The sequence below is a fragment of the Tursiops truncatus genome, chromosome 17 (assembly GCF_011762595.2).
Source record: "Tursiops truncatus isolate mTurTru1 chromosome 17, mTurTru1.mat.Y, whole genome shotgun sequence".
Lineage (NCBI taxonomy): Eukaryota > Metazoa > Chordata > Mammalia > Artiodactyla > Delphinidae > Tursiops > Tursiops truncatus.
In genome coordinates, this window is record NC_047050.1 from 16,579,507 (window position 1) to 16,592,541 (window position 13,035).

Consider the following 13,035-nt stretch of genomic DNA (forward strand, 5'->3'; position numbering starts at 1 on the left):
GATGGCGTCGGAAGGGCCAACATCGATACTAAACATCCTGCCCAGTATCTGGCACCTCGAAAAAACCACCCAGCACAAGGTAAGGCCCGTGGCGATGTGGGAAGTCAAAGTGTAGAGAACCCTAGGTGATGGAGCGTCCCGGTGTACATCAGGGCTAAAAGAGAAGCAAGGATTAAGTGAGATACGTTTAAACCTGAGTGTGTTGGACCTTCTTCAGTAGCCATCTTTCTTGGCCTAAAGAAACTCAGAAGGGAGTCCCAACTCTAAATACACTGTGACGGCCTGCATTCTTTTTAAAAGGGTGTTTCAAGCTACTTTGTTAACTGTAACTGCGCAGGCTGTCTCTATCTCGTGCCTGTTGAGGAGCCCATGGGTCGGCAACCCAGAGAGCCCAGTGATGTTATTATTCAAGTTCATCCCGTCTTTACCTCGACATGAAGGTAGGGAGAGTTCTGGATGCCCATTCGGTGGCCTCCCCGAGGAGGAACTTGGCACAGTTCGGCACAGTTCTCTAGATGACAGGGAGAGCAGGCCAAAGAAAGGAAGCCAGAGTAGGAATAGCGCCCCCGTGGGAAGTTAGAGTTACGGCTGCCACCGACGAGGCTTTTCCTTCAAACCCAGGACAGCGGGGTTTGGGGGCTGACGACGGCCCCCAAGCGGAGCTGGAGGTGCTCGGAAGAAAGTCAGATCCTCTCTGCTCTCCTAGTTATCCCCGCGCTGTTTCCCCGGGATGATACTCCGGGCCCCATCACTCAGGAGCTGTCTCTCCTCGCCCCAGTTCCCCGGGTCGAGCTGCGGGCCAGGGTCAGGGGCGTGTGGGGCGGGCGGGGGGAGAACCTAGCAACCGAGAGCAGAAGGGCCCAGGGAATCCCGCGAAGCCGCCCGAGCGCATCCCGGTGGGGCGCCCCGGGCTTTCCCCGTCGCTCTGTCCGCGGCGCCCGCGGGGCCGCGGACCCTCCCGCTCCGCAGAGCGGCAGCCGCCGAGGGAAGCAGGTGGGTGTGCAGCCGGGCCCGGGCAGCTGGGAGCGGCGGGCGCGCGGGAGGAGTGGGAAGCGCCCGCCAAGGTGTGGGCGGCGCCCTCTCGCCCGCGCCCCGGTCTCCGGGGCGCTCTCCCAGCTCGAGCGTACAGCTCCCGCGCCGCCAGGCCGAGCCCGGGCGTCCCCGGCGGTGCCCGGCCGGCCGCGCAGCCCCGCCACCCCGGCCGCCGCCCACCTCTAGAGCTGCTAGCGCCCAGGAAGAGGAAGAGAAGGAGGCGGCGGCGGCCGTCGCTCCAACCCGCGGGTGCGCGGAGCGCGGGAGGAGGCGGAGCGCGAGGCGGGGTGGCCGCGGGCCGGTGTGCGCGCCCAAGCCGGCGCCCCCGAGCGCCCCGCCTCGCCTCCCGCGCCCAGCCTCTCCCCGGCTCCGCCACAGACACACACCCACCAAGCACCCACCGCCCTCCGCCCCCGCCGGCCGCCGCCGCCGCCGCGCCGCGGGCAACCCGAGCGAGCGGCAACTCCCCGGCTGGCGCGGCTCGCCTTCCCGGCTCCTTCCGCGCTGCGAGCTCAGCCTCGCTCGATTTTTCCTTTTCTATCCCAGCCCTCTCTTGTCTGGGCGGCGGCGGCGGCGGCGGCGGCAGGGGGATGGGGGCCCGCGAGGGGAAGGGGGTGAAGATCGATGAAGATTATTGTTCTTTTTAAGGATGCCTTAGCTTCCTCCCGCCGCCTCTCCTTTGAGCCTTCCTACTACAGACCGTGAACCAGAGTCAGGGATGTAAAGAGAGGGGTGAAAAAAAAAAAAACCAAAAAAAAAAAAAAAAAAAAACCAAAAACGCCAGGAGCTCCAGCCAGCCGGGGAGACCCTCCTCTCCGTGGAGGGGAGGGGGATTTCCAGCGACAGATCATTGGCGAAGGGCACCGTCGCGGGGAGAGGAGCCCCGGAGGGAGCGGGGAATCCCACAGCCCTTTGTGGTGCCCGAGCCCGTGCCGCCTGCAGAGCGGGGTCGGTGGGAGCTAGGTAAGTGGCGGGGGCATTGCTGCTCCCCGAAGGGGTCTTCCTTTAAGAATGAATCATCGCGGGCAGCCTAGCCAGACTTGAGTTGCTAAAGGAATTGCAAACTGCCATATGGCACCGAGTGGACTTACACACAAAGCTGACTTAGCCCTGAGAGGGTTATTAATGCAAGACTCCATCCCCGTGGGGAAGGCGCTCAAGTGTTAGCCCCTGAAAAGCTTCTGAGCAGTCTGCCTGGGAAGGGATGGGAGATGTTATTTCTAGGAGATGAGCTCTTGTTGCCTTCTGTTCATTTGTTGGTAAATGCCACACTCACATGCACACACTTGTGGGACCGGATTCGGGGAGTGTGATGTCTCTGATGTATGAACAGTCCTCAGAACACAGAGACGTGCATGCATTCTGTTCTCCGAGCGGCGCACGGTCTCCGTTCTGTGTAGCACAGGGTTCCTGAGAGAGAGAATGAGTCTCTAAGCAAAGAGCTTCATGGCTGTTTCCAACACACTCTGCTTAGGGGACCTGGGAATACAACTGCCCTGAATGGCACCAAAAGACACCGACCATTTGCCTCGTCGTTTGCTTCCAGTGCTTAATGACCATTTTCAAAATAGTATGCTACCATCCATTTTCTCGAATTATGAGCATTTTTGTGTATTCATTCATAAAAATTTTCAGTGTGCAGTATGCAAAGACATGCCATGTATACATCATTTATGACCGCACAAGTGTTATAATAATAGATTACACTGAAAAATTTAAGATGCACAGATATACACTGGGTTCATTTCATGCAGGTTCAGCATTCCTTCTAAGTTATCAAGTTATGCAATAATGTCAGTATTTTAAATAGTATTTCACATTTCTGTTTTTGCATTGATGGGTTTTGGAATTTTGTTGGAAATCTGATTTTTTAAGCTCAGCTCAAAGGAAACGTCAGGATTTGTTATTGTTTTTAAATATGTAGTATTGTGTGGGACAGAGGTCTCTTGGTTTATTTACCAAAATCATCAGTCGAGATAATCACATTTCATAGAACAAGAGGAAGATAAATTCCAGTCAGAAATCTGAAGTCTAACTTGTCGGTACTGAATAACTTACAGGAAAGATTTTGAAAAAGGGTATCATTAAAAAAATTATGTAGGTATAAAATAAAGTTTTACTTTATTTCACTCTTTAGAGGTGTGTGTGTGTGTGTGTGTGTGTGTGTGTGTGTGAATAAATATAAAGTTGTACAAAGCTTACTTGTCATACATGAATAAGCTCTGCGGACATCTGTACTAGAGAGTTCTTGGTTCTTAAATTAATCAGAACTTAAACAGTTCAGTAATTGGGTGCACTGTACATGTGTCTGTGCATTTAATTGCTTCTAGAGGTGGCGTCTTTAACGTAAGGCATAACTACGTGATTACTTACTTGTTTGGCTACAGTTCTGAGAATTTGGAGGACCCAATGTATAAACACCTTTTCCCCCACTGAATGAAAAGTAACTTCCTCACCTAAAAGAGTTAATATGCCTCCACCAAGCAAATACTGTACTCCTCTCCCTCATGCTGTCAGATTCAGACCAGTTGTTTATCACAAATAGAATTGTGTCTAATGTACTCCCTTTTTTTTTTTCTGGCACAACTCAGACTCTTGGAGAAAGGAGTGAATCACTTGGCAGTTCTCTTTGCATTCTTCCTCCTTTTAACCTGCACCTTGCCCTCTCGTGTTAGTGTTCCCAAATCTCCCTCATATACAAATATACACACAGCTTCCAGAAAATAACTCCATTGCCTGCCACTTTGAGAATGCTAGTTTCTCTCTTTTCTTTTGCTCCTGTGTTTTTCTAAGTAGACTCAATCTGTGCATCTGTCGAAACTGTTTCCAGTCTCACTTGTCTCCACATCCCACAGTTCAGTTTTCCAGGCATACGTGCTTGCTGAATATTCAGATGAGATTAGTGAAAATTATTACCTTAGCCAGTCTTTTCCGTTTGGCTTTTAAAGTTTCCTTGTTGATGCCTTGGAGCAACTGTGAACATGAACTCGCCCTTCTAATTTCCAGTATGGTAGCAAAAGTGAGACTGCTAGCGAAACAAAATGACAGGGTAGGCTTTCAGTCACATTCTTGGCAACTTTAAAAGCATATCTGTCCAGGTTTCTTGCATACCTACCTGCGTGTCTGTGGAAGCTATTCTTTACGCATTGAACATTTTTTTTCTTGAATTTATATCTGGCCTTTTGAAATGGTGTTCAAAGAGAGACTGGTGTATGTGTATGTATGTACATATTAAGTATATATAGACACATAATTAAGGCAGATTCAGGAAGAGGATCATGAAAATTTGTCACAGTCTAGGCATTGAGGAATTATTAGAAGACAGTAATAATAATAATAACTTTTATTAAAATGTTTAAAAATTAAAGCATTATTATTATAAACATACACATATATACATATGTGTATGTATACATATATGTGTGTGTTATGAAAGTAAACCAAATTTCTGGTAAAAATCGGAAATCTACAAGATAATTTCATTCCGATCTAATGTATTTTTTCTTGATAAATTATAAGGAAGTAATTAGTTCCTTGAAATTTGCTATCCCTTAGAGAGACTAATTCCTAAGAAGCACCATAAGAAGCATCATTAAAGTTGATAGGACATCTCCTCATGAACATTTTAAGGTAAATATATAAGGTTAAGACTTTCCATTTACTTCAGAATGTGATATTACTTGAAGTTTGCTTATATTTGTCAAGTGGATTTTACAAAAAACTCTGATGCCTATTATTTTCATAAGGGCTTCAGAAGAGTGGAGAGTGCACATGCATTATAGGTGATATATATATATATTTTTTTAAATGCAGCCCTGATTACCAGCTCAATAATATGAAAGTATCCTTTCCTCACCGAACAGCAAACAAGCATCAAGATTTAGTACTAGAGTACTGATCCACTTTTTTTTTTTTTTTAACATCTTTATTGGAGTATAATTGCTTTACAATGGTATGTTAGTTTCAGCTTCACAACAAAATGAATCAGTTATATATATACATATATTCCCATATCTCTTCCCACTTGCGTCTCCCTCCCTCCCACCCTCCCTATCCCACCCCTCCAGGCGGTCACAAAGCACCGAGCTGATCTCCCTGTGCTATGCGGCTGCTTCCCACTAGCTATCTACCTTACGTTTGGTAGTGTATATATGTCCATGCCTCTTTATCGCTTTGTCACCATTTACCCTTCCCCCTCCCCATAGCCTCAAGTCCATTCTCTAGTAAGTCTGTGTCTTAATTCCTGTTTCACCCCTAGGTTTTTCATGTCATTTTTTTTTTTAATTCCATATATATGTGTTAGCATACGGTATTTGTCTCTCTCTTTCTGACTTACTTCACTCTGTATGACAGACTCTAGGTCTATCCACCTCATTACAAATAGCTCAATTTCGTCTCTTTTTATGGCTGAGTAATATTCCATTGTATATATGTGCCACATCTTCTTTATCCATTCATCCGATGATGGACACTTAGGTTGTTTCCATCTCTGGGCTATTGTAAATAGAGCTGCAATGAACATTATGGTACATGACTCTTTTTGAATTATGGTTTTCTCAGGGTATATGCCCAGTAGTGGGATTGCTGGGTCATATGGTAGTTCTATTTGTAGCTTTTTAAGGAACCTCCATACTGTTCTCCACAGTGGCTGTATCAATTTGCATTCCCACCAACAGTGTAAGAGGGTTCCCTTTTCTCCACACCCTCTCCAGCATTTATTGTTTCTAGATTTTTTGATGATGGCCATTCTGACTGGTGTGAGATGATATCTCATTGTAGTTTTGATTTGCATTTCTCTAATGATTAGTGATGTTGAGCATTCTTTCATGTGTTTGTTGGCACTCTGTATATCTTCTTTGGAGAAATGTCTATTTAGGTCTTCTGCCCATTTTTGGATTGGGTTGTTTGTTTTTTTGTTATTAAGCTGCATGAGCTGCTTATAAATTTTGGAGATTAATCCTTTGTCAGTTGCTTCATTTGCAAATATTTTCTCCCATTCTGAGGGTTGTCTTTTGGTCTTCTTTATGGTTTCCTTTGCTGCGCAAAAGCTTTTAAGTTTCATTAGGTCCCATTTGTTTACTTTTGTTTTTATTTCCATTTCTCTGGGAGGTGGGTCAAAAAGGACCTTGCTGTGATTTATGTCATAGAGTGTTCTGCCTATGTTTTCCTCTAAGAGTTTGATAGTTTCTGGCCTTACATTTAGGTCTTTAATCCATTTTGAGCTTATTTTTGTGTATGGTGTTAGGGAGTGATCTAATCTCATACTTTTACATGTAGCTGTCCAGTTTTCCCAGCACCACATATTGAATAGGCTGTCCTTTCTCCACTGTACATTTCTGCCTCCTTTGTCAAAGATAAGGTGACCATATGTGTGTGGGTTTATCTCTGGGCTTTCTATCCTGTTCCATTGATCTATCTTTCTGTTTTTGTGCCAGTACCATACCGTCTTGATAACTGTAGCTTTGTAGTATAGTCTGAAGTCAGGGAGCCTGATTCCTCCAGTTCCTTCTTTCGTTCTCAAGATTGCTTTGGCTATTCGGGGTCTTTTGTGTTTCCATACAAATTGCAAAATTTTTTGTTCTAGTTCTGTGAAAAATGCCAGCGGTAGTTTGATAGGGATTGCATTGAATCTATAGATTGCTTTGGGTAGTAGAGTCATTTTCACAATGTTGATTCTTCCAATCCAAGAACATGGTATATCTCTCCATCTATTTGTATCATCTTTAATTTCTTTCATGAGTGTCTTATAATTTTCTGCATACAGATCTTTTGTCTCCTTAGGTAGGTTTATTCCTAGATATTTTATTCTTTTTGTTGCAGTGGTAAATGGGAGTGTTTTCTTGATTTCACTTTCAGATTTTTCATCATTAGTATATAGGAATGCCAGAGATTTCTGTGCATTAATTTTGTATCCTGCCACTTTACCAAATTCATTGATTAGCTCTAGTAGTTTTCTGGTAGCATCTTTAGGGTTCTCTATGTATAGGATCATGTCATCTGCAAACAGTGACAGCTTTACTTAGGTGATATTTTTTAAGGTAAGAGTTTATAGCCTTGTTACTCCCGAAGTGATAAAATAAACCTTATAAAGCAGCACAGCCTTCAGATTTTTAGTCATATACTACAAGTATCTTTGTACTTTGGATCTGTAGTCCATTCTTGTTCATTGCTTATTTCCTCCCTGAGCTTCTAAAATATGTATTCCCACCAACTCTTCACCAAAACTCCAGGTTGTCTGGCAGAAGGTCAAGTGTGTAAGGCTTGGTGCTCCTTGGCCTGTGTAAGCCAAATCCTACTGTATTATCTTTAAGGGAAAAGTGCCTGTTCCTGTAGGTTGAATTGTACCTATCTGTGCTGATTGAATGCCATGTATCCACTCACTAACTTATTCATTAATTCATTTAATACTCATTATGTATAAGAAGAGGAGTGCTTGATTAGAATGTAGCAAACACAAAAGAGATAGAAGACATAGTCCTTGCCCCCCAAGGATTTTTACAGTATAGAGAGTAAAACTTGAATAACTAATTGAAGAATTGTGTATATGGTTCAAAATCAGGGATCTCTTGCATACATGTGTGCATTTCACAATTTCATACTTAATAAATAAATTAATTAATTAAGGCAGATTCATGAAAATTTGTCACAGTCTAGGCATTGGGGAATTATTAGAAGACAACAATAATAATAATAACCTTTACTAAAATTTTTTAAAATTTAAATTAAATTAAAGCTTTATTATTATAACATTTATATTATTTTATTTATGTCAATAAAATAAATTTATTTTCATTATTATTATTGTAACACATAGTTGAGCCAGCCACTTTTTAGTGTTTTAAAAATGCTAAATATTTTCATTCTGACAACCACCCTATGAGGCAGCTATCACTAATACTCTGTTATATAGACATAAAAGTTAAATTACAGAGACTTTTCTTGTCTAAAGTCACATAGGAAGTAAGTGATACATTCAAGCTTGAACCCAGGCATTCTGGCTTCACTTAACCACTATGATATTAAACATTAAGAAGTATGATCTCCAGCAGAATGAGAAATGATGTTTTCAGCTCCTAGATTTATTTGGAGCTATATCCTCCCATTAAGGGTTACCATAGTTATTATGACAGAGAATGCTTGGAAAAGACCAAAAATAGGGACTTCATTTTAAATAGGAGAAACCCCCCAAACTTTCATTATGAATTTGAAATAAGAAGGTAGTTTAGAGGCTGATTTTTAAAAGATGGGTGGAATTTTATCAGAATGCTAGAACATTAGGAAGTACTGCCTTTACAGTGACCAGAGACTAACACTGGGCAAGGCACATGATCTGACTGGACAATTTCTAATGGTAGTTTATTTTATATTCAGTTTCAGTTTTTTTTTAAAAAATGTGAATTATTTTGAATAAAGTATAGTATTATAAATATTTTAAATTTATTTTTTAGAATTAAATATTCATATATTGAGAGGAAGTTATTCGTTTTGCAATATAATTTTCTTTTACCCCTGTCCCCACTTTTTCTTCTGTAAAATGTACCCCCAATATATTGGAAATTGGAATATAGTCACTTAACAGGTTTACTTTATTTGTTTAAATTTTTTAAAATTTATTTATTTATTTTATTTATTTATAATTTTTTTAAAATTAATTAATTTATTTATTTATTTATTTTTGGGCTTTCTCTAGTTGTGGCGAGCGTGGGCTACTCTTTGTTATGGTGCACGGGCTTCTCATTGTGGTGGCTTCTCTTGTTGTGGAGCACGGGCTCTCGGCGTGCGGGCTTCAGTAGTTGCGGAACGTGGGCTCAGCAGTTGTGTCTCGCGGGCTCTAGAGCGCAGGCTCATTAGTTGTGGCGCACGGGCTTAGTTGCTTCCAGGCATGTGGCATCTTCCCGGATCAGGGCTTGAACCCATGTCCCCTGCATTGGCAGGCGGATTCTTAACCACTGTGCCACCAGGGAAGCCCAACAGGTTTACTTTCTAGTATATTGTCTAGAGTGCATTTATTTTACTAAGTGATAAATAACTATAATAAAACCATGAAAGCATAAATCAAATCATAAGCTGAGTTTTTCATCAAGAAAAGTTTTTATAAGATTTAAAGTAAAGTTCTTTCAAAATATCAACTGCTTTTGTTGATATGAAAAAATACCATCATTAAATTTGGAAGATAAACTGGCCAAGTATTGCCTGCAGGATGCCATCCAATCCAATCTTCAGATACAGCCTCATGATTGATTGACATTTTAATTTCTCTCACAGATGTTAGGTCTCATAGGCCCAGTTGCATTGTATTATAGACAACTCTCAACCTACAACTGGCTTGGAGTATAAAGGTTGATTTTAAAAGTTTGGGTTTTTTGAAACTTGTAATACATTTATAGAAACAGTACTTTAGATGATGCTTCGGTGTCCAGACCAATCCACAAATACCCTGTGAATCGATAATATACCTGAAGTACAGTACGGTTAGTACTAAAAACACAGCCATTATGTATAGCAATATTCCTGGGGAATAATTTGACTTAAATATTACTTATTTACAGCTGCTTCTATGCAGGGTTCTTTCAGGATACAGAGGTGAACACATTACTGCCTGGCCCAACAAGGAGGAGAGAAAATTGAGTTTGTACGTAACTGACTCTGACATCAGGCAGAATGAAGAAAGCTTTATAATATTGGTACAGGCAAAATGTTGAATAATTGATTCAGAGTTCTATGGAGAGAGCCAGGGACTGCATACCTCTCAGGATTCTCATTTGTTATTTCATCCTTAAGGTATCTACTGAGCTGCTTCTCTGTGTCAAGCCCTAAGCGAGGTGTTGGGGACACAAATACGAATAAGACATCATACATTCACAGCCTACACATGTAGACACATAAACCATAACAAAATGCCTTAAAAGCTATCAGTGGAGCAGGATGGCAGTTCAGCTGAGTACTTGCCTAACAAAAGCATCCCAAGAGTAAAAAAAAATAGGATTTCTTTGAATTCCTAGATGCATGTAGCTGTGATTCTCTACTCAGTCAGACCCAATGCCCCCTTTTTCTCAAGCAGTGTTTTGTAATATCCCTTTTACTTTCCTGAAATGATATTACAGATAGTGTAACCTGTCTACACATGTAATATTTCAAAAATCAATATAAATTCCCTATCTGTAATAGAAAGAAGAAATAAAAGGAAAGCAGCTTATGAAAATTGCAAGTGTATCAGTATGTGTACGCTCAGGTATACTACAGTAAAAGATGTCCTAAAGCAGTCAGGTGCTTGCTACTTGAAATGCATGAATTTGGACTTAAGAGAAAATATTCAACTGAATATCAATGACACTTTTGTATATTTGGCATTTTGAAATAAGAACAAAGTAAATATGTTCATTGAGTGTGACAGCTACAGTTGCAAACAGATGTGGGTGTGTTGTATTAGTGAGTCAGTTAACATGAGCAGTGTTACAGTGGGTGATGTGACTTTCCAAAATGGTGAGCAAATCCTGGTGAAGTTCCCAGTATGGCAGTTACATTCCTGGAACATTCCTATGTAAAAATATTTTGTGTACAACAAGGTTAGAATCTAGTCACAGATAATAATAAGCAAGTTTTTCATTTACTTATGTGTCTGATGAAAGTGTAAAAATAATGGAGGACACAGAATTTCTACCCACGTTGTAGGGTTTCTTGCATTCCTGGGCCTCGCCTTCCAAATACTTAACGATTTTAGAAGCCTCTGTCAGGAGGACTGGATTAATCCCATTCAGCAGCACTGATTATGGCTATATTCTCCTACAGAAGGAAGCCACTGTAATTCTAATGCATAATTGGGCTATTTTGAAAAATCAGACTTCTCTTAAGTTTTTAGTCAGAAGGGAAGTTTAGAGGCTGACTAAATAATAAACAAAACAAGCAGCAACAAAATTCAACCCCTTAGATTTCTAAGCACTAGAAACAAAGTAATAGTACGTACCATATGCGAAGCTGACTGCTCTGATCATAACTGTCAGCGTTTTATGTTCTACGTGGGAGTGTCAGACAAGACTTCACAGTGGAAGTGACAGCTAAGCTAATTTTTAAGAGATGAGTCAGCGGCCTCCAGGCTACAAAGGAGGCAGATGGATAACATTCTAGGCAGAGGGAACAGCATTTGCAAAGCAGTGTTGTAAAAAGGGCCTGGCTGTTCATTGGGGCTCAACGTTGGCAGTTGTAGGGAAGTGATGACAGATAAGACTGAAGAACTTGGGGATGAAATGGGAAAGGTGTTGTATGCCTTGCAAAGCCCCTTGGATTTTATCCTGTAGGACAGGCAGCGGAGGTCAACTGCAGTTTTAAATAGAGTGATGTGGTCCACTTTTACTGGGGGACAGTCTCTGAGCTAGCATGAGGAAGAGGGACTATAAGAGGAAAGAAGATTGATGGCTGGGAGACGAGCTGGGAGACTGCTGAGGAATACAGGTAGGATAGGGCGCAGGACTTAACTTTAAGAGGAACGGTGAAGAAGTGGAGAAGGGCTTGGATACCCTGTAGCAAACAGTTGTAAATAAAGTGTCTCGCAATCATCCAGCTCCCATCACGGCACACTTGAAGCCTCTTTCTTCTTCAAAGGCCATTGCATTAGTTAAGGTAACTTGAGCTTCTGTAGTAAACCTCCATTTTGCAGTAATTGATAGAGTAGAAGATTATTTTTGGCTCATATGAGAGTCCATTGTGTGTGTTCCATGTGGTGATTTGGGGACCCAGATTCTTTCCATCTACACTAGGGACTTGGAGTTCTTTGCATCTAGCTGGCAGCTGTGGAAGAGAATGAGCACAGAGAAGGCACATCCAAGAGGCGACACACCTTGCTGCCATTCACATTCTCTCAGTGAGATGATCACATCACTCTATCTAAATACATAGAGGGGAATATGTAACCCCTGGCTGGGCAGCAACTCCCTAGCAACATTCCTATACCATGAAAGGGGAAGCACAGATTTTGCTAAACAGCTATTTGTATCGTATTCTGCCTCTGTGGCTACATGTAGGAAAACCTCAGCCCCGGGAGACTACCTGAATCCTTCTTGGTCGCTGCATCCATTTCAACGTCCAGGTTCTGTGGGTAATAACGCTAAACCCCTCCTCCCCAATTAAATCTGTATATGGCCCCTCCTTGTCCAGAAACCTTTATACTTAAAAGGCAGGTTACTGGCCTCCTGTTCTGCAATGGTGGATCGGGTTTAGAATAATTGCATTCAGAATTCCCATTTGGAAGAGGGAAGAATGGGAAGCATCGGGCTTCCCTGGTGGCGCAGTGGTTGAGAGTCCGCCTGCCAATGCAGGGGACGCGGGTTCGTGCCCCGGTCCGGGAGGATCCCACGTGCCGCGGAGCGGCTGGGCCCGTGAGCCATGGCCGCTGAGCCTGCGCGTCCGGGGCCTGTGCTCCGCAACGGGAGAGGCCACAACAGTGAGAGGCCCGCGTACCGCAAAAAAAAAAAAAAAAAAAAAAAAAAAATGGGAGGCGTAAAGCAGTCATTGGCACGTATTTTGAAAGAAATCCCATTACACATTGCTAAAGACGTCCTCCTCTGGCAGTAGGGGGAATTCCTCTATTAGACTCTGGTTTTGCTGTCTTGGAAGAACTCCTTTGTTCATTGTTCTCTGTAGCCCTGGTCACCTTCTGGAAGGTTCTTCCTTGTCCATTACTCTCCATGGCCACATTCAAAATGGGTGTTGAGAAGTATATCCTTCTTGGGAGTGATGTTACTTTCCCAGCCAGCTTCTTGCTGGTATAAGACTGGATGCCTTGGGGTTGTTTGTTTGTTTATTTTTGGCTGTGTTGGGTCTTCATTGCTGCACACGGGCTTTCTCTAGTTGTGGTGAGCGAGGGCTACTCTTAGTTGTGGTGTGCAGGCTTCTCACTGAGGTGGCTTCTCTTGCTGCGGAGCACAGCCTCTAGGCACACGGGCTTCAGTAGTTGTGGCTTGCGGGCTCTAGAGTGCAGGCTCAGTAGTTGTGGCATACAGGCTTAGT

At 42.8% G+C, this 13,035-nt stretch overlaps 1 protein-coding gene across 1 annotated transcript in view; it reads left to right on the forward strand.

The window, feature by feature from the left end:
* Nucleotides 1-1,666: 1,666 nt before the first annotated feature.
* The window catches only part of KCNB2 (potassium voltage-gated channel subfamily B member 2), a 398,516-nt gene continuing 387,147 nt past the window's right edge, over nucleotides 1,667-13,035 (forward strand). The window contains exon 1 of the mRNA XM_019925189.3: nucleotides 1,667-1,995. The gene's annotated coding sequence lies outside the window, so the exon portion shown is untranslated. The remainder of the gene's footprint in view (nucleotides 1,996-13,035) is intronic.